Here is a 24,535-nt window from a genome sequence, read left to right on the forward strand (position 1 = left end):
CATGAAAGTGAAAAGTGAAAAGGAAGTCGCTCAGTCATGTCCGACTCTTAGCGACCCCATGGACTGCGGCCTACCAGGCTCCTCCATCCCTGGGATTTTCCAGGCAAGAATACTGGAGTGGGGTGCCATTGCCTTCTCCGCAGTGTATTCGCTCAGTCATGTCCAACTCTTTGCGACCCCATGGACTGCAGCACACCAGGCTTCCGTGTCCATCACCAACTCCTGGAGTTTCCTCAAACTCATGTCCATCAAATCGGTAATGCCATCCAACCATCTCATCCTCTGTCGTCCCCTTCTCTTCCCACTTTCAATCTTACCCAGCATCAGGGTCTTTTCCAATGAGTCGATTCTTTGCACAAGTGGCCATAGTATTGGCATTTCAGCTTCAGCATCAGTCCTTCCAATGAATATTTAGGACTGATTTACTTTAGGATTGACTGGTTGGATCTCCTTGCAGTCCAAGGGACTCTCAAGAGTCTTCTCCAACACCACAGTTCAAAAGCATCAATTCTTTGGCACTCAGCTTTCTTTATAGTCCAACTCTCACATCCATACATGACTACTGGAAAAAAACATAGCTTTGACTAGGACCTTTGTCAGCAAAGGACTTTGTGTTCTCTGGCCCCCGACTAATACAGCAGATGACAGAAATCCAATCAAATTAGCCAGGAAAGAGGAGGAATGCACAGCCTCCCAGAAGGAAGCTGCAGGCCAGCCAGGGATGCAGTGGGGTCTCAGGAGCCATGGGTTCTCACTGCCCACCACCCCTCCCCAAACAGGCTTCCTCTGCATTCCCCGGGAATGGCCCCCAACAGTGTCAGACTCACATCTTCAGATTCACTGCCAGAACACCTGTTGCTTCTTCAATCTGAATTGAAAAGACAGCAGGGTAATGACTTCTATCAGCCCAACTGGAGGACACGTGCCCCCTTCTGTGGCCAAGGGACCAGGAACTGGTGGACAAGGCCGACTGGAAGCACATGAATGGGGCCACTTAAGAAAACGAAGTCCAAGGCAGCCCTTACATGCTCAGGCCAGTTGGGCCATGTGATCTCAACGCAAGAGGGGTCAAGAAAAGGAAGGTAAAGGAAACAGGCACAGGGAATGCATCACCAAGGTGTCCAGAGCCTTACAAAGGCCACCTAGCCTCTCAGCACACAGGACCACTTGACACACATGAGGCATCATCACTGCCCCTGAGAACAGTGATCAGATGGTGGGAGGGGAAGAAATACATCTGCTGGATCCCTCCACCCCCTGTCTTGTGGGTCAACACTGTCTGTGTGGGGCATTACCTCCCTACATGCATGGGTTGTGGCACCACTTGGCAACTTGGGAGAGCCCCTGGTGAAGCCAGACCCCATACTCTGCTACGTGACACTCCATCAGAGACCAGCATGGGGGGTGGGGAGATAAGGGCCTCTGTGGATCAGGTCCACCATAAATGGAGGCCACACCAGAGCCCAGACTCAACCCAGGGCAAGGGATCGCTGGCAGCACTGGAAGCTGAGGCTGCAGCAGGCAAGGATTTCCATGAGGAAGCAAATCTTAGGTGATGCAGACATTGAGGGGGAGGCATGGCAAGCAGGGATACAGATTCCAGCAAAAGGAAGCACTGTCCCAAGAAGGAAAGGTCCTAAATGGATGAAACAACAGGTTAGGGGATAGAAGCTGCCGGGTGGGACTCCTGCAGGGTATTTCTTTTCTGTGATCATCAGGAAAAGAGCTTTTTTTATCACCCACATCTACCATCTGTGGGTGATAGAGACAGAGGTTCAGAGGTGTGCTTTCTAAGGCTATGACTGCCCTGCACTTCTCTCCAGGTTCTCAACCTCCCACAATGGTCCTCCTCTCCTCGCCTTCCTTCCCAGAGCATCTGCTCTGTGCCAGATACTGTCTCCTGGACAGTCTGTGCCCCCCACACAGACATCCTGAACACAAGCACTTCTCCCCTCCTCCACCCTGACCAAGTCAGCATCATCTCACCCAGGTCTCCTGCAGTCGCCTCTTCAATGGTCCTCCTCCTTGCTTTTCCCTCTTTGCTTCACTTCTGTCTCTTCTGTACACAGCAGCCTGAAAGTGTTATTCACTCAGTCATGTCCAACTCTTTGCGACCCCATGGACTGTAGCCCACAAGAGTCTTCTGTCCAAGGGATTTTCCAGGCAAGAACACTGGAGTGGGTAGCCATTCACTCCTCCAGGGGATCTTACTGACCCAGGGAGTGAACCCAGCTCTCCTACATTGCAGGTGGATTCTTTACCATCTGAGCCACCAAGGAAGCAGCCTAGTGGTCCTTTTAAAAACAAAATCATATAATATGTGTTTTGTCCCCTTCTTTAAACCCTTCAAAGTCTTCCCATCCCACTTCAAATAAAAGCCTACTCACTGGGCCTCCACGGGACCTGACCTCTAAGCTTCTGGCCACCTGTCCAGCATTTCCCCTCCATCACCTGGTTTCAGTCCCTCTGGCCATTTTGCTGCATCTGGAGCCCAGGCCGCATGCTCCCACCTCAGGACTTCTGCCCTCACTGTGCCTTTCCAGGAACTACTCTCCCCAGACATCTTGGTCCATGCCTTTCCATCTTTAGGTCTCTCTGCTCAAAGTCACCTTCCAGAACATCCTCCCTGATCACCCAAGCTAAAATGGCACTTATGCTTCGCACTCTGTCCCCTTAATCTGTTATACTAATTCTCACACACTTATCACTCACTGACATCACACTGTATGTGTATGTTTCTTCCCTTCCCTCCCCATTAGAATGCAAGCTCCATGCAGTTAAGGCCCTGTTTTACTCCTGCTGCTGCTGCTAAGTCGCTTCATTCGTGTCCGACTCTGTGTGACCCCATAGACGACAGCATACCAGGCTCCCCCGTCCCTGGGATTCTCCAGGCAAGAACACTGGAGTGGGTTGCCATTTCCTTCTCCAATGCGTGAAAGTGAAAAGTGAAAGTGAAGTCGCTCAGTCATGTCTGACTCTCTGCGACCCCATGGACTGTAGCCCACCAGGCTCCTCTGTCCATGGGATTTTCCAGGCAACAGTACTGGAGTGGGGTGTCATTGCCTTCTCCGTGTTTTACCCCTACTGTGGCTAAAACAATGCCCTGCACTATCAGGCTCTCAATAAATATTTGTGCAATGAATTGATTAATCTGATGGGAAACAAAGTAATCACCGCACCATGACAAGTGATAAAACAGATACAGGAACATCATGAAAGCCTTGGGTTTTGTTCTCTGACCAGAGGGGTCTGGGAAGTCCCAGAGGGAGGCCATGGGCAGCTGAGATCCATCCACCCTGCAATTTCCACAGTAGTTCAAGGATGAGAGAAGATGCTGATGTGACAAAGACATCTGACAAGGAAAGACCTCTACAGCAGGGCAGTTCAAGGTGAGCATCATGGTGAGCACAGTGAAGTCCCCCAGAGCCTATGCTTAAAACGCTGCTTCCTATCTATTTGGAAAGTGTTTGTCAAGGTGGAAGGAAGAGAGGAGATCATCAAGGTCGGCTCTCTTGCAGTATATGTTAGGAGACAGAGTCTCAGAGCAAGCAAACGACTTTTCTCCGAGAGATACAGTGAGCTGGTGGCCAGGCCCACTGTAATGGATTTTTAGACACTCTTGCACTCTCGATTTCTTAAAGGACTTGGTCCTAGTTCACACCTCCTCCTATCAGAGAAAAGATGGTGAGAAACTTTCACACCAGTTATTATAAAGGGGATGCTTGGCTACTAAAAGAAGCTTCATTGGATTTAAATGTATCAGTAAAGCAAGAGAGCGACTTGAGCTTTTTTCTTACTCTTTTAAAAAGTAAGTTTTCTAAGAAAGAGACTCAGAGACTTAGAAAATGAACTTACAGTCACTGAGGGGAAGGATGGGGGGAAGGGATAGTTAGGGAGTTTGCGATGGACATATACACACTGCTATATTTAAAATGGGTAACCAACAAGGACCTACAGCATAGCACGCGGAACTCTGCTCAGTGTTATGTGGCAACGTGAATGGGAGGGCAGTTTGGGGGAAATGGATCCATGTACATGTATGGCTGAGTCCCTTTCCTGTTCACCTGCAGCTATCACAATGTTGTTAATCGGCTGTCAGTTCAGTTCAGTCACTCAGTTGTGTGTGACTCTTTGCGACCCCACGGACTGCAGCATGCCAGGCTTCCCTCTCCATCACCAACTCCTACAGCCTGCTCAAACTCATATCCATCGAGTCGGTGATGCCATCCAACCATCTAAACTTCTGTCATCTCCTTCTCCTCCTGCTTTCAATCTTACCACATCAGGGTCTTTTCCAATGAGTCAGTTCTTTGCATCAGGTGGCCGTATTGGCTATACTCCAACACAAAATAAAAAGCTCTCTTCTTTAAGTAGATTTTGTAAACATCATGAGGGTCTGGACCACACTTGCATGAGTCTCCTCTGTGCTCCAAGAGTCAACCAGATGCCCCGCACATGGTCAGTAATTATAGTTGACTTAATTGGTTAAGGAGACTGTAAAGTCATTGCTCTGGAAGAAAACAGCTGGGCACGAAGTTTGGTATTCTCTCCATTTTGCATCCATATGAGGAGAAGCTTCAGGGAGGCTGAAATTTCAGGCTGGTGTTGGGAGGGTTAGACCACAAACCAAGGGATTTCTTGATTCAAATAATTCAGTTACGGATTAAAAAGCAGCAACTTTCATCACTCAGCACTGGTGATGTTTCTCTCGATTTAGGGAGTAAGAAGGTTTGGTGTGAAACTTGGGAGTCATTCATACCCTTATAGACTTTGACTGCATTGGATATGTCATGAAAATGTCCTATGAAAGCTTTAATTATGAAATTATCAACATTTTCCAACAGCCATCAACATTAGGGAGAAAGCTACCCTATTGTCCTAACAGGTTTGCCTCTTTTTCAACTTGCTTTATAAGACTCCAATTTGCTCATAAATGGCTTTAATAAAGAATTCTCTTAGCTTCCAGCACATGAAAGTCAAACACAGGGCCACCACAATCATATGCCAAGGTAGCAGTTTAGTCCTTTTAAAACAAGAACAAATTTGCAAGCTGAGTCAGCAAATCTAAATGGACACCCAGGCAGTGAGCATCCCTTGGGGGGGAATTGAGGACAGCACCACCCTCAGAGCCAGACACGTGGGGACCTTGCTCCAGTATTCCCCACAAGGCAAGGATTGGGAGGCAAAGTGATTGTGTCAGCCCAGCACTCAGCGCTTCCTTCTGAGCCACACTCTGGGTCTCTGCTGGGCCTCTGCCCAGGATTCCTCCTCCTGAAACAGGACCAAGCCCCTCCACTAGCACCCACACACCTGGGCTTGGAGGGTGGCCAAGCTTGGCTGCAGGAGCTGGAGCAACCCCACACATGCACACCTAACTCCAGGGTGGGGCTGGAGCTGGTGGCAGGAGGAGCAAGGGCTGAGTGGGGTGGATAGGACCAGTTCTCCCCCATTCAGAATATTCTGGCACAGGACTCTGAAGGGTCTGAAGTCCCAAATTAGAACCTGATCTAGGTTGTCGTAGAGGGATTTTGTCAAGGAGAGAGCATACACGTTCATAGCTCTGTTTATAACTTTGGAATATTAGCCATTCGCTTGATGGACGGCCGCCCGGGGCCCCCCAGCAGTAGTACTGAGCCTGCCTGGGAAGGTGCTTCTCCCCGTCAAGGCCCTGGGGCTCACTGCTTACAAAGCCCACAGGTGGAGGGTATTGGAGGACCTAAATCCCGGAGCAGCAAACCCTTCCTCCCAGGCACTTCTGCAGGATTTGGCCTTGAATTTGAACTTCCACCGTCCTGTGACAGAAGGAAAAAGAGACTTCCCAGATTGTGCAGTGAGTTGCCGAGGTCACTGCTGTTAAGTCAGCCACTCCCCAAGCAGAATGAGACAAAACCAAAAAACGTGTGGGGAGAGGGGAGAGGGATTCAGGGGACTTTGGAAGGGCCTGGAAAGGTTGCTTTCTCTGGAGCATGATTCCCTGCCAGGTTTGGATGGCTGTTGAGAGATGGGGATGAGGGGCAGGGAGGAGACAGAGGCCTTCCCAGCTTTCTGGATCCTTGGAGCCAAGTGGCTGAAGGATTGGTGTTCACCCTTACATCAGGTGGCAGCAGGGCCCAGGAGTGTTCTTGGAGCCCTAGAGCTGCAGACAAGGCTGTCAGGCTTGCCCTGCCACTCACAGCACCGCCCGCGGGACCAGCATCTCCATGAGGCTTTGAGCCTAGAGCCTGCGGTGTTCTAACAGCCCCTCAAAACTGTTTATTTTGCTGTGCTGTGCCTTGTCACTCACTCGTGTCTGACTCTTTGTGACCCTGTGGACTGTGGCCCACCAGGCTCCTCTGCCATGGGGATTCTCCAGGCAAGAGCACTGGAGTGGGTAGCCTTTCCCTCCTCCAGAGGATCTTCCCAACCCAGGGATCAAACCCAGATCTCCCACATTGCAGGCAGATTCTTTACCAGATAAGCTACCAGGGAAACCCTTTTTTATTTTAGTTTCTTTAAAAATTATAAGGAAAAATGAGTATCATGAAAATGAACATATAACCATGAATCCAGCCTGAATTATGTCTGTCTTTTTACCATGGTAGTCATCCAATATACTCTCTAAGATTTTTCTCTGGAGGATGGGGCCCCCTAGGATAGGGTGCCTCAGGTCCACAGACACCATACCCGGGCCCTGACAGCAAGAGGCCCTGAGGGGGTTTCAGCCCCGCAGGGAGAAATGACTGGGATCTGAGGACCCCCACAGCCAGACACAGAGCAGCAGCTGACTGAATGTGCGGATCTGGGTAAAGCTCTTGGCAGCAGCCAGGGGCACAGCAGGAGGAGGAAGGTCCAAGAGGGAGGGAATAAGTGTATGTGCGTGTGTGCTAAGTCACTTCGGTTGTGTCAGACTCTGTGTGACTCTATGGACTGCAGCCTGCCAGGCTCCTCTGTCCATGGGATTCTCCAGGCAAGAATACTAGAGTGGGTTGCCATGCCCTCCTCCAGGGGATCTTCCCGATGGAACCCAAGTCTCTTACATCTACCTGCACTGGCAGGTGGATTCTTTACCACTAGCGCCACCTGGGAAGCCCAGATATATGTATACACATAACTTACTCCCAGGTGGTGTTAGTGGTAAAGAACCTGCCTGCCAATGCATGAAATGTTAAGAGCCTGGCTCCTCTGTCCGTAGGGTCACAAACAGACAGGACTGAAGCTACAGTCCATAGGGTCACAAAGAGTGGGATGCGACTGAAGACACTTAGCACACATAGCTTATTGACTTCATTGTACAGCAGAAACTAACACAACATTGTAAAGCAGCTATACCCCAATCAAAAATAGTTAGCAAAGTCTCAGAATACAAGGTCACCTCACCAAAGGAAAAAAAAAAAGGTAGACAAGAATCCCAGGGCCAAGTGGGACTGTGAGTTTAGAGGGAAATAGATACATTTCTATTGTGAGAACAGTAACAACAAAGCCTCAAAAGCACTGAGTGAAGGTCTCCAAAATAATCTGAACAGATTTCCAGTCCAGGACTGGAAAAGACAGAGAAGAGAGGAAAAGAGCTAGGCCCTGACCAGGGGAGAGAGATGGGGGAAGGCCTACACTCGAGCCAGCTGAGGGCCGTCTTCTGCATACTCACCAGAGAGGTTGATCCATCTCCCTGTTGCATCAGCATGCCTTCCTGAGGCCATGTCATCCACCTCTCCGCCCCCAGCAGGGCTGCTAAGAAACCCCAGAGCCATCAGGGAACAAACCTTCTTGTTTTCAAGGACTCTGCGGAAAGGCAGGGCTTTTCAGCCCCTTCCTCTCTCCCTGCACATTTTAGACAGTTTACTTATATGTCTCAGAGATGATGCTGAAGCCATAGGACTTCCTGATGATCTGAAAATCCCTGTGCTCTGCCCTTTCCTGTCATCCCCTCCCTGTCTGACACCTTCCAGCTCCCACCTGCAAAGGACTCTCTCAGCAGGAATTTAATTCACATAGACCATTTTACAAACCTTCTTTTTAAATAGAATGACTAATTTTTTTAACCATTTTTATGTCCAATACTTTGGCTACCTCATGCAAAGAGTTGACTCATTGGAAAAGACCCTGATGCTGGGAGGGATTGGGGGCAGGAGGAGAAGGGGACAACAGAGGGTGAGATAGCTGGATGGCATCAATGACTCGATGGAGGTGAGTTTGAGTGAACTCTGGAAGTTGGTGATGGACAATGAGGCCTGGCGTGCTGCGATTCATGGGGTCACAGAGAGTCGGACGCAACTGAGCGACTGAACTGAACTGAACTGAACTGATGTTCAGAAATCAGCTGAAGCCAGACCAAAGACCTGTCTTTTTTTAAAAATAATAATAATTTTATTGCACTAAAAATCAACCAAATATTTAGTTTTTCAGTCCCCAAGCCAAACAACATGTGTGGATCCAGGTTCTAAGTTTCATACCCTTCTCCCAACCAGCTCATCCCTGATGCAGAATGCAAGTCAAACCAAACAAATGGAGAGGAGGGGTGAGAAGAAAAGGCTAATTCCTTCCGGGCCAGCTGCCTGGTTTCCATCAGGCCCTGAGACTTCTGTGGTTGAGCCACATGGTTGATTACGATGCGGAGGCTGACAGGATTGCACAGGCGTCTGCAGAAGCTAGAACCTCCCGATAACTGCTCGCACATGGAAGGAAGCAGGATTCATTTCAAAGAAAAAACATCCCATGAGGTTAAAGCATCGATCAGCCAGCATCAGGGCAGAACCTTAGAAATGATTTATTCAAAAGATTTCACTTTAGAAATTAACGAACAGATTCAGAGAGAGAGCACCTTGACCGGTAAGGCCAGCAAGGCGGGGCTGCAATCCAAGGAGTCCCAAACCCCCTGCACTAAGATGTTTCCATGATTCCATTTCCCCCAGCACCCCAGCTGAAACCCGAACAGCCAAAGGGGAAGTTCAGGGTCTCACGGGGCTTTCATCTGGAGGTATCAAAAATAAGCCAGATCATCTACCCCACCCACCTTCTCCCACTCAACAATAACTAAGTGAACTAAGCTGAAAGTTTCCAAAGAATTTCACTTTGGGGCCAAACCCAGAGATGGAAACTTTTAGCCTGGGAAGGGAATTTAAGCAGGAAGCAGAGCGAGTGAAAACAGAAGGTGGAATTAGGATGTAATGCAAGGGGCATCAGGGCTTCTGCGCATCCGGCCCACGTGGCCCAGCACCACGCAGGGTCCAGCCTGTGATTTTCACCCGAGCGTGGCATCTTGCTGCTGGTTTGCCAGTTGTGCATGCGGTGCCCTGGCAGGCTGCCATGTCCTTCTACCCTTAGGGCCAGAGTCACGGGGGTGGGGTGGGGAGGGGGGCCTCTGGCCTTTGTCCTCTAGCTAGCTCTCTATCTCCCTGCACCCTTTCCATCAGTAATATGAATGAGAGCTCCAAGCTGGGCCTCCTTTGGAGATGCTAACCAGTCCTGACCTAACATGGAGACCCCTGATGTCTGCAGGAGAGGGTGTCAACTGGTCTACAGGGCCTGTTACTGGCACCAGAGGAATCACTCAAATGACCAAAATCTTTCAGAAAAGAAGCCCCTAAGTGGGAGGATGGAGACTGGAGGAGAATCTCTTATTACTGGGGCCTCCAAGCCTCCTTCTTACACCCCTAGATAGACTTAAGCATTTCCTCATCACAAAAACGTTCCTCTACAGAAGGGTGAGCACCAAAGAATTTGTGCTTTTGAACTGTGGTGTTGGAGAAGACTCTTAAGAGTCCCTTGGACTGCAAGGAGATCAAACCAGTCAATTCTAAAGGAAATCAACCCTGAATATTCACTGGAAGGACTGATGCTGAAGCTGAAGCTCCAATACTTTGGCCACCTGATGCGAAGAGCTAGCTCGCTGGAAAAGATCCTGATGCTGGGAAAGATTGAGGGCAGGAGGAGAAGGGGATGACAGAAGATGAGATGGTTGGATGGCATCCCCAATTCAATGGACATAAGTTTGAGCAAACTCTGGGAGATAGTGAAAGACAGGGAAGTCTGGTGTGCTGCAGTCCATGGGGTCACAAAGAGTCGGACACGACTGAGCGACTGAACAGCAAGAACAAAGAAGGATGAGAATCCGACACTACCTGCTAAGGCTGCTGACTGCATTAAATGAAATAACGCAAAGGACGCTTTGAGCCTGGGGACTGGCACTCAAAACTGACCATTGACCGTTAGAACAAAAGCCCCCAGAAGCCGGGCACCATCTGGCACTGTGGCTCTGTGTTCCCAGTGCCTGGCCTCTCCGTGGCACCCAGAGGTGCCTAGTTAATGCAAGATGGGTGCACAGTCCCACATTAGGAGGAAGAGGAGCTCTGCAGGGACTGGGGAGGACCACACATGCACATTACCTGCAGCCAGGCCCCCGGTTCAGGGAGGAGGAGGAGACAGCGCATCTCCATGACATGAGGCTGCTTCCTATAATCTCTGTGGACCCCAGAGTACACCCCCAGGGAAACTGGCCAGGGGAGAAGGTTAAAAGTGATAAGATGTACCAGTCACAACCGTCCAGCCCAATTCCAGAAGCCGAGCTGAGGTCAGGAGTTGCTCTTCCAGTCACACAGGTTTGCATCAAGTTTCCCCATCCCAACCCCCACCTGGGTAAGCTTGAGACTTTTCCTTTACCAGTGCCATTCCAGATACAACCCACTCGGTGGCCAGGAAATGGCTATGTAAGCACAAAGCATCATAACACAATGGGCAGGGATCGTGGTCATCAGTACAACTGGCAGACAAAGTATGCTCCCCATTTCACAGGCAAGGAAACAGGCCTGGCACTCCATCACTTACCCAAGTTCTCCCAGCTACTGGGTAGCAGAGTTCAAATTCGAGCCCACTCAGCCTCTCTGGTCCAGAGTTTGGGCCCCTTATTCCAACATTCTTCTCCCTAAGAGGATGAGGGCTTAACCCGATGGGAGTTAGAGGGATTCAGTGCCATTGGCTTAACCCAAGAGGGCATCCTGGAGGGAGAAGGCCCTGCTGAGTTCTGAGAAAGCAGAGAAGGGGTCTCTAAGGAAGCCAGGAAGGAACAGGCTTCATGAAGCAGGAGCCTCAGAGACAATGGCCAAGTGGGGAGCAGACAGCCCAAGAACACCTTTGTGGTGAGAGATAACGAAGACTTGGATGTCCCCCAAACATCACCCACAAGCTTGTCCTGGGACCTGGAATTATCCTGTGTAAAACAAAATAAACAAACAACAACAGCAACAAACTTGCATCCTTTTAGGCCCGGGAGAGCAGTATCCTTGGATCTGAGGAGAGAGGAGGTTTTCGCACATCAGCCATCAGTCTGGTCCACAGAACTTCAGAGGCATCAGTTGCTCTGGTGTGGCCCCCAGAGGCCTCACCATCTGACCCCAGTCTCCTTGTCCAGTATCACTTCCTCCACCTCCCAGCTTCCCACAGTCCAGCCACACAGATGTATTAATGTCCCTCAACCCTTTAACCTCACACTCTCCAGACTTTTATCATCTGTCCCATCATCCTGAGCTGAAAACTCCTATTCATCCTCCAAAGCCCAGCTCCAATGTCACCATCCAGGCAGACTTTCTAACTTCCCCTGAGCTCCCCTGCAAATTAGTCCTCAGGACTACAGTGGGTCCTGAATGCCTTGCACTATGGTTTGTTATCTATCCATCTATCTCTTGCACCAAAGTCCCTCCAGGAAGACTATCTCACCTTCAGGCCCCCCACAAGGATGTGCTCCTTCTTATGAGTGCCCCCTCACAGGGTCTTGAAAGGGAGATACCAATATTATTATTGATATGAATTTTTGTTTCTGCCTTTTTTATTGTGGTAAAATCAGTCAGTTCAGTTGCTCACTTGTGTCTGGCTATTTGCAACCCCATGGACCACAGTGTACCAGGCTTCCCTGTCCATCACCAACTCCTGAAACTTGCTCAAACTCATGTCCATGGAGGTGGTGATGCCATCCAACCATCTCATCCTCTGTCATCCCCTTCTCCTCCTGCCCTCAATCTTTCCCAGCATCAGGGTCTTTTCAAATGAGTCAGCTCTTCACATCAGGTGGCCAAAGTATTAGAGCTTCAGCTTCAGCATCAGTCCTTCCAAAGAATATTCAGGACTGATTTCCTTTAGAATTGACTGATTTTATCTCCTTGCTGTCCACAGAACTCTCAAGAGTCTTCTCCAACACCACCGTTCAAAAGCATCAATTCTTCGGTGCTCAGCTTTCTTTATGGTTCAACTCTCACATCCATACATGAGTACTGGAAAAACCATAGCTTTGACTAGACAGACCTTTGTTGGTAAGGTCTCTTCTTTTTAATATGCTGCATCCATAGCATAAAATTTACCCTTTTAACCATTTATATGCGTATTGTGCATGGGTATTAAGTACATTCTCACTGTTGTAAAATCATCACCACTATTTCTGCCCAGAACGTTCTCATCATCCCCCGTGGAAACTACACAGTAAACCCGTCGCTGCTCCCATCAGCCCCTGGGAACCACCATTCTACTTCGTGTCTCTGAAATTGTCTGCCTTAGGCACCTCATATAAATGGAATCACACACCAATTTGTCTGTTTGTGTCTGGCTTTTTTAGCATAATATCTTCAAGGTTCATCCATATTGAACATGTAGCATGTGTCAGAATTTCATTCTTTTTTAAGGCTGAATAAGACTTCATTTGTATGGAATGTTAAATAAATATTAAACCCTATAATACAAGTATTGTAAATAAAATATCACATTTTCCATGTCCATTCATTTGTTGACAACAGTTGAGTTGCTTTCATCCTTGGCTATCATGAATAGTGCTGCTATGAACATGGGCATGCAAATCGAAAGGCAAGTTTCAAGGGGGATGAGAAAGCATCCTGAGTCAGTAGGCCAAGCCAAGGAAAGAAGCCCACACTTTCCCCTTCCTGTCTCAAACTCCCATTGCCAGCTAAGAGGAACGGGCTAGGATGACAACTAGGGCTAAAAGCACTTGTCAGACACATGCCCATGGAAACAAAAAGAAACACTATGCAATGCTTATTCTATCAGATAACGCTTTAGCCACATGACATGTATAACTCCTTAATCCTTATGGTAGCCTTGTAGATCATCACAGAGCAGCAAGCTGGGCTCCCCGCGTTATACAGCAGCTTCCCACTAGCTATCTATTTTATACACGGTACTGTATGTATTAATAAGTCAATGCTACTCTCAATTCATTCTGCCCTCTCCTTCCCCTACTGTGGACAAATACTATTAACATGCCCCTTCATAGGGAGAACAAGCAAGGTAGAGAGAGGGCGAGTGACCACTCACAGCTCATCAGCTAGCAAGAGGCAGAGCCAAGATCAGAACTCGGAAATATGCTTTAAGTCCATGCTGCAGACCCTTACAGAGACCTCTCCTGATTCAGGTGAAGGCAGGGAAACCATTTTCATGCCCTGATCTGCCTCAACATCTTCACCAAACAGAGAGAAAAAGAGCGTGGGACTCAGTGAATCAGGAAGAATCTGGTGGAGACATGTCTGGCCACCAGGGCTGAAGTCCTGTGGGACTTGAGAAGTTGAGGGGCCCAAGAGGGAACCAGAGGGGGTGGTTGGTGCCCAGAGGAGGAAGGGTGTAATTCTGAGGCCTAGAGGAGTCCTGGATGGGGAGCCCTCTTGGCAGCCTAGGTTTCTGTGGGCCCCACTTGCCTTGGAAACCACAAAGCCAAAATGTAAAGGAATCTATTTTCTAAGGAAAACACATACTTATACATCCTGAGTAATTTCCCGTGGAACTAGGAAAAAATAAACACAACACCCCAAATGGTTTTTTGCTTACAAATGGTTTCAAGCAAACAGAAGTGGGAGAAGAAAATATAGGGTCGGGGGAAACTCTCTGCTGGTTCCAAACCTCAGAATCAGCCTGGAGGCTCAAGGGGACTGGAGGCTGGGGGTGCCAGAGAGCCAGGTGGGGGTGGAGGAGGCACCCACACCCAGGGGCCTGCTGACTTCTCTCAGGAATTCCTTACCCACCCTCTGAGGACTGGAGAGTCTCACATCACACATGGAGGGAGTTTGCCAGCTAGAGGAGACCACATGCCATAAGCTTCAGACTGGGTTCAAGGGCCAAATGCATGGTGTCCATCAATCAACAGTGATGCAGGCAGGACTAAGGTAAAAACAGGGGTTGTGTGCCCATAGCCTGGGTGGTTAGCAAAGAATGGGCTGTGGAGGGCCTGGGGACCATGAAAGAACAGTTAGATGGCATGGGGTGGGGTGGGGGGGGGACATTAATATGGAGAGCATCATTCCAAAGAAATCCTGAGAGAAGACATGGGTAATAAAGGACATTGAAAGTGAAAGTCGCTCAGTCGTGTCCGACTCTTTGCAACCTCATGGACTATACAGTCCATGGAATTCTCCAGGCCAGAATATTGGAGTGGGTAGCCTTTCCCTTCTCCAGGGATCTTCCCAACCCAGGGATCAAACCCAGGTCTCTCGCATTGCAGGTGGATTCTTTACCAGCAGAGCCACAAGGAAAGTCCAAGAATAGTGGAGTGGGTAGCCTAGCCTTTCTCCAGCAGATCTTCCCGACCCAGGAATCAAACCAAGGTCTCCTGCATTGCAGGCAGATTCTTTACCAACTGAGCTATTATAGGGAAGCCCCATAGAGGGCATTCAGTTCAGTTCCATTCAGTCGCTCAGTCGTGTCCTATACTTTGTGATCCCACGGACTCCAGCATGCCAGGCTTCCCTGTCCATCACTAACTCCTGGAGCTTACTCAAACTCACATCCATCAAGTTGGTGATGCCATCCAACCATCTTATCCTCTGTCGTCCCCTTCTCCTCCCACCTTCAATCATTCCCAGCATCAGGGTCTTTTCTAATGAGTCAGTTCTTCACATCAGGTGGCCAAAGTAGAGGACATTAGTAATAGTCAAATGAAGTAGACAAATCACTTCACTTTCCTGAGCCTCAGTCTCCCCTGTAAAGCAGTGGGTATGCTCTGATTTCTATTAATAGCATCCCTTCCATACAATTTACATGAGCCTGGCATGCTGCTGCCCATGGGGTCACAGAGAGTCAGACACGGCTTAGTGACTGAACAACAATAACAACAGTAAAGGGCAAAGATCTATGGAACTGGAGTCATGGAGCGGGGGGCTGGAGGATGAGTTCTCAAGAGCCTAAGAGAACTTAGAACAGCCAAGGGTCCATCTGCACCACAAATCCAGCCCAGGGGGATGCCTTGCCCGGCCAGGTCAGGTTGTGGAAAGTCTGGAAGCTCCCACATCCTGAGACCCTGGCCTGGATCTGCTCTAGCAGAGAAGTCACATTACATAAGGGTTTCCAGATCTCCAGGGCCTCAAAGGCCCCCTTCTGCCCAGGGAGAGCCCAAGAGCATGCGTTTCCCCAGCCAGCAAGGACCTCCTGCTCCAGCCATACAGCACCACACTGGGGACAGGTCCCGTGGCCTCTGCCACCTCATCTAACCTTCATGGCAGCCTGGCAACGGAGGGTGAATCCTCATTCCCATGTCACATATGAGAACACTGAGGCTCAGACCAGCTGCACGCCTAGCAGAGCCAGGAATGACTCCCACAACTCCTGCCCCCTCCCCAGAGGAAGTGCCACGTGGGTCCAGGGGGGTGTCATTGCCCCCCCGTAGGGAGAGCGGGTATAATGCCAAGGGCAGGAACCCTTCTCATCCTCTGCACACCCCCCACCTCTCCCCTCCAGGGCCCATGGAAGGAGCTGGAAGCAGGGAGATTTAGAGACAAGAACATTAGACAGGGGCCAGAGACTTATGTCCAAGGCTACCTGCCTTTGGGGCAAGTCCCTTCACCTGCCTGAACCTTAGTTTCATCATCTATAAGAATCGAGATTGCACAGGTGAGCAGGTACTTTAGAGGCAGATCTTTGCTTTTCCCTGAATGGATCTTATTCTAAACCCCAATCTAAAAACAGGAAAAGCAGGGCCATTCCAAATGAATCAGACCAGAGGCCTGGCACGGCTAGCAGCCCATCAAAGCTCTGCCATCCCCCAAGGCTACTCCATAGACCAACACAGTGCAGAAAACAAATGGAAAACCACTTTATGTTCTCCACAAGGCTACTGGGGGTCAGAACTCCTCAGAGCCCAAACTGGGCCTCTTTCTCTTCTTGTGTCTTTCTAAGTGCTCAGCCACCATCAAACTGCAGTCAACATCCACATTTTAATTTCAAATCATGATAAATGCTTACCCAATACTTACCCTTGGCTGTTGGTATCAGCTATTTATTGCTGCCTAACAAACTGCCCCAAAACTTATGGTTTAAAAACAACAAACATTATCTCACACAGTTTCTAAGAGTCAGGCATTCAGGAGACGCACAGCAAGGTGGTTCTGGCTCCAGGGCCCTAATGAAGTGGGCTGGGGCTGCAGTCTTCTGAAGGCTTGACGGGGGCTGGAGGATCCACTTCCAAAATGGTGCACACACACGGCTATTGGCTGGAGGCCTCAGTTCGTTGCCACAAAGGTTTCTCATGATATGATGGTGAATTCCTCCATGGCGAGTGACCCAAGGGAGAGTACCCAGATGGAAGCCACAGTGCTTCTTATGCCCTAGTCTTAGAACATACACTGGAATTATCACCATATTCTGTTTATTAGAATTAAGTTACTAAAGCCAGCCCACAATAAGAAGAGGAGAATCAAGCCCTATGTCTTGAAGAAAGTAATAGCAGAGAACTCACGGACCTAATTTCAAACCACTACACTGTCCAAGATCAGACTTGTGAACTCCTCTCCCAAACCCAGCCCCATTCAACTGGTGCCTATGAGAGTAACAGGTACCCATGAAGCAAGCTGTGAGCATCTCTTATCTAACTCTCCCTCATATCTAATGGAACACTAAGTCTTCCCATGCTCACCTTCTAACATCCGAACCATTGATGGCATAGAATGATGGTTAAGTTTGTAGGCTCCTGGTCTGAACCTTGTTTCCACCAATTATCAAACTTCCACCTACCAGATGGTGAGGATTAAACATGCCATGTAAAAGCCCTCAGAAGAGTGGCTGGCATGTAGAAAACACTAAATAAATACTTGCTATTATATTTCTTAGATTCAGATCTCCCTCCATCTGCACTGGTCTAAACCATCATCACCTCTCACCTTATCTGATTTCCATGGCCTTCTATTTGCTCTCCTTAAATACACTCTGTTCTCAAATCTGGCCTCCATAGAGAAGCCAAAAGGAGCTTTGAAAAATGCACCTTTGATCATATTCTATACCCCACACTCCACCACCACTGCATAAAAACCTTCAAAATTTCCCAGTGCACTCAGGATGAACACAAAGCCTGAGTCTGGCCTGCATGGTCCTGCATAGCCTGGGCCCTTTCTCAAGCAAGGTCTTCCATCTCTGCTTTTCAGATATTCCTTTAAAGCACCATTCTCCTGCCCACCGCAAGGCCTCTATCCCAATCCATCCCCAGCAGGAAAACACACGCTCCCTCACATCACCATCCCTCCCCTAGACAGAGTTCAGCATTTTTCTAATCTCAACTCAAGCGCCATTTTCCAAAGAAACCCTCCCTGGCCTTCAAATTTCCTCAGAGCACATATCCTAGCCCACAATTACTCAATTAATCCCTCTCTCCCACTTGACACGAAGCTCCATGGGAGCCGTAGGCCACACCTGCCTTTACTCACCACTGTTTACACAACTCTTAAGCCAGTACCTGGCACAGAGCTGGTTTTCGGCAAGTGTTTATGGAACGAAAAACTGGAATGTTCTCTCAGGTATTTGTAGCGAGGGTTCCAAGACCCAGGGATTGGCCGACAGAAAAGGATCCACCCTTACCCTTCCTCGCCCACCCTGAAGGTGCCGACTCACCAAGCGGCACCCTTAGCTGGACCACCTCTCACACCCCTCAGCCTGCATAAGTGCAAACAGACACCAGACCCCTTCTGGGAGCGCCAGAAGCGGGGCTTCCCGCCTCACTCTCCAGCTGGCTGGTGTTCCCCCCACTTCTGAGAAAGTGATGGATCCGTTTCATCCATGGCTTTATTGAATTCCTGGGAAAGGCTCCTACGCGCCTTGCTTCCTCAAGGCTACGTCTCCTCGCCGTCCAAATCCCTGACCTTCTCCTCAACTGCCCTCCCTGAAATCGGGCTCAGGAAACACATGCACTCTCCACTTGATGTCAGTTAAAGAACTGCTTGATTTCAGCCCCATGGTAAGGACTCTGTTTCCCCAACGCTTCCATCCAGGCGCTTGGAGAGGCAGCAGAGGGTGGCAGAAAGAGACTGCCACCCGTGTGTCTTCCACCAGCTTGCTTATGGCCTGGAAAAAATCACTTTTTAAGTCTGAAAATACACTATGACTTCTGCCTGCCCCCTCTCCATATTCAGTTACCCCTCCTGCAAGCACTCACACTCAACATCTGTAATTATCCCCCAAGGAACCTCCTGCAAGTCTTTCCCCAGCCACCCTCTGATACTGGGGACACTCTACACTCCTCCCTGGAAAGACTGTGCCCTCATTCCAAGCCGAGCACCAAAATCCAAGTCTGACCCACAGAGCAAGTAGAGTTCCCTTCTCACATCACATAAAGACATTCAGTGTTGGCCACGACCTCTGTCTGCAGTTGATCTCATCAGCCTTTCTTGTCCACATGACTATCTTACTTATTTGGTCTATACCTGGAGTTGGTGATGGACAGGGAAGCCTGGCATGCTGCAGTCCATGGGGTCGTAAAGAGTCGGACACGATTGAGCAACTGAACTGAACTGATACCTCTCCCACCCCACTTGATGCTGATATACCCCATGTTAGGTCCTGTCTGCTTCCTAAGCTCTGAGGCTCTCCTGTTCCCACCACTAGAGTCGCATGACCCCCATCTGCAGCTCCCCTTGTCCAAGTTCTAGAATGAATCCAAAAGGAAGCCAGGAGGGAGAAGGAGCTTCAGCCTCGCCCCTGGAGACACAGCTTCCTTGCAGCCATCAGACCTGAGTCACGGGCCCAGGTCTGCTTGCTGCCTCCCTGTTGCTTTGGCCCCGTCCTGAGCCCCATCTTGGAATTCTGCTTTGAAACTGGCGCCAGTGGCCTAGAACCCGTCTCACTCTCATTCCTACTCTTGCTCCAAGGCCCTGCTGTCAGCTGGTAGACATCACTGGACCACCTGAACTTCTGAAAGTCGCCCACTGCAGCCTCAGGAGGGGAGTTGACCATCCGGTATGATATCTAACTGCCTTGCCTGGCCCTCTGCCCATTCATCCAGACCAAGACCTTCCATCACTGTCTTCCAGCCTGGGTTGCCCCCACAGCACCACTAATCTTCAGTTTTCTCTCTGCTTTCTCCCCCCATAGTTCTCCCTCCGTTTGTTCCCTACTGTGGGATATTCCTAAAATATCCCACAAAATATTCCTAAAATATCCCTTGCAAGCATTTCAAGGACCCCAATGTGAATTTGGAAGAGACTTATAGCTCAGTCCCTAAGATATAATGTTCTTATACCCTTGTGCTCAAATTACTTATTCATTCAACAGACTTCTTTTTCTTGAGAACCTGATCTGTGCTCATCTCTATTTTACACACTGGCATTAAAGCAATGGGCAAAAGAGACAGGAACCTCTGCCTTCAGGGGTTTGCATCCCAGTGAGAGGTTCTCAGAGCTGGAGCCCAAATCCAAACAGGGAGTTCCCTCTGCCTGAACATGAGGCCTCTCCACTTACCAAGTGGAGTCAACTTCTCTAGTGCCGCCATCTTGAATCCCAAAGTATGGAGCCCATTATCATCTGCTTTCCAGCTCAACTCCTGTTCCAACTGTTGTTCTCCATGATTTCCTTTCCAAGAAGTGACAACTGTGTCCGTGGGGCCTTTTTTTCAGTCTCCCCACTGTTTTTCCTCCCCTCCTCCTGCCTCCTTCCTTTCTTGGGTCAGACTCTATTTCTTGGGTCAGTCAGCATTTCTATCCCAGAGGAAGGCCTGTCTTTCCCCTCTTCAGGAACCCACCTCCCTCTTGTTTTGTCTCCTCGGTATGGCTGCCCTGCCCTGCCCTCCACGAGGATTTTCTCCTCCCCAGAGGCTGCTGCTGGTATCCACAATGACAGGGAAGCAGAGTATTTCCCAGTCAGCCCTCAGTAGAGCTTGGCCTGGGGCCCAAGCAAGCATCTCAGGAGACAAAAATCAACTTTCCTGGACTCAGGCCCTGGCTTTCCAGTGAGAGCCCACAAGCTCCGCAAGCTGCTGGCACTCCCGTTGGAGAGGACATATGGGATGGTACACAGGACTGTACATCCTGCAGCCTGCAGGCTCCACAGGAGGAAGGCCTGTCCCTTTCCAGACAGGACTTGCACAGGTGCTCGACCTCTGGTTCCCACGCAAACTTGGTGCATTCGCGACCCGGGCTGAGGCCTGGCCTTAGGGACCCCTGACTCCCAGGGCAGCTGAAGGACTCCTGAGGGTACTGAGGTTCTGACAAAGGCTGGGATGCAATGCCACAAACCACAATGCCACACGCGCGTCATTAACTCTTCCCTCTCATACAGGGAACTGTCCTACATGTCCTAATGTCTCAGGGTCATACAGCCCCAGCACAGACAGTGAGAAATTTCACACATCTCCCCTCCCCCATCAAAACAAAAGACATCTACCCTCACAGGCCAAGCAACCAACAAGGTGCCAGCACCCAGGTGAGCCTCATTTGGACTTTCTTAAGCCTCTGCACTATCATTGGGATAGTTTTGGACCCTCCAGACCTAGTTTTGGACCATCGCCAGCTTCCAGTCACCCTCTTCAGGGGGCTGAGATCCCATGAGGGTAGAGAGGACAGCTGGGCTGAAAAGGATGGTTCTCCTAGTCAATCACAAGAACGCCCCACAAGGGAACAAGTTGGGTCAAGACAAAAGGGCAATGGAAATCTAAATGGGCCTCTGATGCTGGGGTGACCAACTCGACCCCTGGGAAAGAAGGCCTGCAGGGGGACTGCATCATCCCTCCCCAAGTGTCTCTTTCCCCCATTAGAAGAGAACATGGGTTCTGAACAAAATAACATGGGTTAGTTCTGGTGCAAACCAGTCCTGAGCTATAACCCAGGCTGACCCAGAAACAGATACTAAGGAAAGAACAGTGGCCTTAGAAGACCAGCTGTACAGAGAGGAAAAAAGAGGCCAGGGAAATAGTGGTGATCCCATTGACCTTGTAAACCCAGCAAGACTCCAGGTCAAAGCTCCCAGAGCAGCGAGTACTGGTATTCAGAAATCACAAGCAACAGGATAGCAGCAAGAGCCCTGGAGGTGTTTTCCTCGGGGAGAAAGAGGGATGTAAGAGGGGCCAGCAAGCAGGCATCATCCCCCCAGGAGATCAGTGTCAAAGAGGTCACTATCCAGACCGAGGTTCCAGATTCCAGACCTGAAACCAAGGATCGACCAGTTCTCCCATCAGCCAAGAAGGTTCCACCATGGAGATGCTGGGAAGGAATGAAAATCAGCTCAGCCCCTTTGCTCTGCCTCCTGTGCAGACAGGGGCCCCCAACCCCTAGCAGACCGGCCCCCGTGGTACCTCCCAGGACAGGAGTCATTACACCAAGAGCACAGGCCTGTGCAAAGGATCTGGACACATGGCTCTGAGTGACCGCCCTGTCCCGAGGGTGGGGGACAAGATCAGCACTTTCCAGACTTCCCCACAAATACTTCAACCAGAATGCTTGCCTTTCATCTTCTTTTTGCATCTAGTGGGGTTCCTTTTTAGCTTTCTTTTAAAGAAAAATTCACACGGCTAATGGGAATCTCTGGACCCAGTGTTACCCACGGACCCTCCCGTCTTCCACGTGTACCATCGCATCTCTGCTGCCCCCTCCATTGCTTCCCTGGGTCCTAGGAGTAAGAGCTGGCCAGCTCAGCTGCTTCAGGTTCAGAGCCCACTAGCCCACCCACCAATATCCACTTTGACCAGCTGCCATCAGCCCACCCTTGAGTGTCTGTGCAGGGCCCTGGCAGGGGATCATTTTTTTCAAGGTGGGTACGCCTCCATGCCTGAAGGCCCTTCAAGAGCCCACAAGAGACAGTGGCTGCCAAGGCCCCTGGGCGCACAGCTCATGCCCCTGGCACAGTGGTGGGGGCCTGTTTCACTTGCTCCCCCTGCTGGATCAGATGCCCCCTGATCAGGAGCCCCAAACCAGTCCTCAACCACAGCGAAAGGACATCGCCCCTTCTCTTTAGACTATAAAAATGAGGTTTTTGGATTAGCAATGTTTTCTAGGGCTCCCCTAGTGGCTCAGACAGTAAAGAATCCACCTGAAATGCAGGAGACCCAGGTTCGATCCTTGGGTCGGGAAGATGCCCTGGAGAAGGGAATGGCAACCCACTCCAGTATTCTTGCCTGGAGAATCCCATGGATAGAAAAGCTTGGCGGGCTAGAGTCCATGGTTTGCAAAGAGTTGGACATGACTGAGCGACTAAGCGTGCTAGAAGATCTGAGAAACTCTAATCCCATTAGATGCTCCACAGAAACAGGTTTCTTTGGCCAAATAGTCCTGGGAAACGCTGCCACCATACCAAGGCTTTTGGAGCCCTCCGGGTTCCCCTAAGCATATTAAAGGTGTTGAGGATGCTGCAGTGAGGCAGGGAGGCGTGGGAAGGACTTTAACTTTGGGTGAGGTTTTATACACCCAGCTGCTGTTCTAAACACTTTATGTCAAACTCTTTGGGTAAAGCAATATTACTAACCCCACTTCACGGAGGAGGAAACTGAGGCACAGGTTTTTCAGGGCAGTCTGTCTCCAGAGTGGGAACCCTCACCCCCTCACTGCCCTTAGACTCACCAGTGCCCGAATTGCAAAGGGGGATGGTTGTGGCCTGAGCACTGCTCCCTGGACTCAGAGTCTCTTTCCCCAAAACTGGAGGGATCAGAGCTTCAAGGAGAAGGCTGGGCTCCTGCAACTCTCCAAAGTCAAACTCTGATCCTAGGTTGGTGGTGGGGAAGGGGTTGCAGACTCTGACAGGCTGTGTGGGTGAGACAAGTTTGGGGACAGGTGGCCCAATTCATCACCTCTCAATTGAGGTCCAAGTAAGTGACTGCTGCTTCCTCTTGCTTGACATGTGCCTGTCACTGAGGCTGCACAGATACAGAGAGAAGATCCAAAATAAAAAGCCCTTCCAAAGATAAATGGCCTGGACGGGAAAGGGTTGTGAATTCAAAGAAAGATGGAAAGAAAATGTCAACCTTCAGGGGCTACCATCCGTCTGCTCTTGGCTGGAGGTCTCTACAACAGGCGACTAGGCTGGAGCCAGGGGTGGGGGTGCCATAGGTGGGTGGGGGAAGGAGCACATTCATGGTCAGCCTGGGTCTCCTCTGTGAGCATGGGCTGCCTCTCCTCCCCCAGCCCCGGCCTAGTTCTACCTCTGTTTAACCTCCAAGTGCAGAAGCCTGTCCCCCCTGTCCCAGGCAAGGGGTAGAGACCTCCCAGGCTCCCCTGAGGCCTCCTCCTCATCCAGGCCAATCTGCCCCCCGAGAATCCAGAGGGCAATGACGAGCTACCCTGTGTCCTCTATGAGGATTCATCACTCCCTAGGCAAGGGCAGTGCCGTCCTCAGCTTGTGGGTCAAAACACACATCCCGAGGGGCTTCTGGCCTCCCCCAGCCAGGCTGGAGAGCGCTCATTCATGGTCTGTCTCTCTTCCTTCAAAACACGGCTTAAGTGATGGAACCTACCCCAGCTGGGTCGCCTTGGTAACGGGGGTGCTGACTCTCCCTCTCAGTGTCTCTCAGTGTCTCTGTGTACCTTTCTCTCTCAGTGCTGTGGGCAGGTGTATCTCTCTCCATCTCTCTGTCTCCCAACCTCTCTCTCAGTCTCTCTCTCTACCTCTCCCTCATTTAATGGGCCTATCTCACAACAGACTTCCCCGGTGGCTCAGATGGTAAAGTGTCTGCCTACAATGCAGGAGACCCAGGTTCAATCCCTGGGTTGGGAAGATCTCCTGGAGAAGGAAATGGCAACCCACTCCAGTATTCTTGCCTGGAAAATCCCATAGACGGAAGAGCCTGGTAGGCTACAGTCCATGGGGACATGGCTGAGCGACTTCACTTTCACTTTCACTTTTCACTTATCTCACAATGAGGCAAGCAGCTAACTAGTCTCAGAAGCACGCCTGCCCACAGTTGCTCAAGCTCTGTCCCAGAGTGCTAAGATTTATTTCATGACAAGCATCCTAGGCTCAAACCCACTGTTCAGGGGGCTCTGGGTGGAGAGGAGACAGCAGAGTGCAAGGTGGGTCCATCTGGGGACCCTGCAGACAAATGGAAGCACAGTGCTGGGCTGCCCACTTCCCTCCCCTGCACCTCTACACTCTCAACCCTGTAAAACGAAGATGGTAGTCAGAGTACCTACCTTGCAAGTTTGCTGTGCACATTAAATAAGATAAATGGGGGTGACTTAGCACATAGCACTCAAATGCTCACAGCTTTTATCATCCTTTCAACTTGAGGTTAGGGGAGGTCTCTCAGACCCCCAGAAAATGACAGTTCTCTTGGCAGACACCACAGACTTTATGGTCTGGCCCAAAGGCAGTGGGGAATGCTGGAAGC

The 24,535-nt window shown here is 50.1% G+C and overlaps 1 non-coding gene across 1 annotated transcript; it reads left to right on the forward strand.

Moving 5' to 3' along the window:
* The first annotated feature begins 23,850 nt into the window (after window positions 1–23,850).
* On the forward strand, window positions 23,851–23,923 carry TRNAC-ACA (transfer RNA cysteine (anticodon ACA)). Its single transcript has one exon. It is a non-coding gene; the product is annotated as a tRNA-Cys (tRNA).
* Window positions 23,924–24,535: the final 612 nt, after the last annotated feature.

The sequence above is a fragment of the Bubalus kerabau genome, chromosome 3, assembly GCF_029407905.1.
Source record: "Bubalus kerabau isolate K-KA32 ecotype Philippines breed swamp buffalo chromosome 3, PCC_UOA_SB_1v2, whole genome shotgun sequence".
Classification (NCBI taxonomy): Eukaryota; Metazoa; Chordata; class Mammalia; order Artiodactyla; family Bovidae; genus Bubalus; species Bubalus kerabau.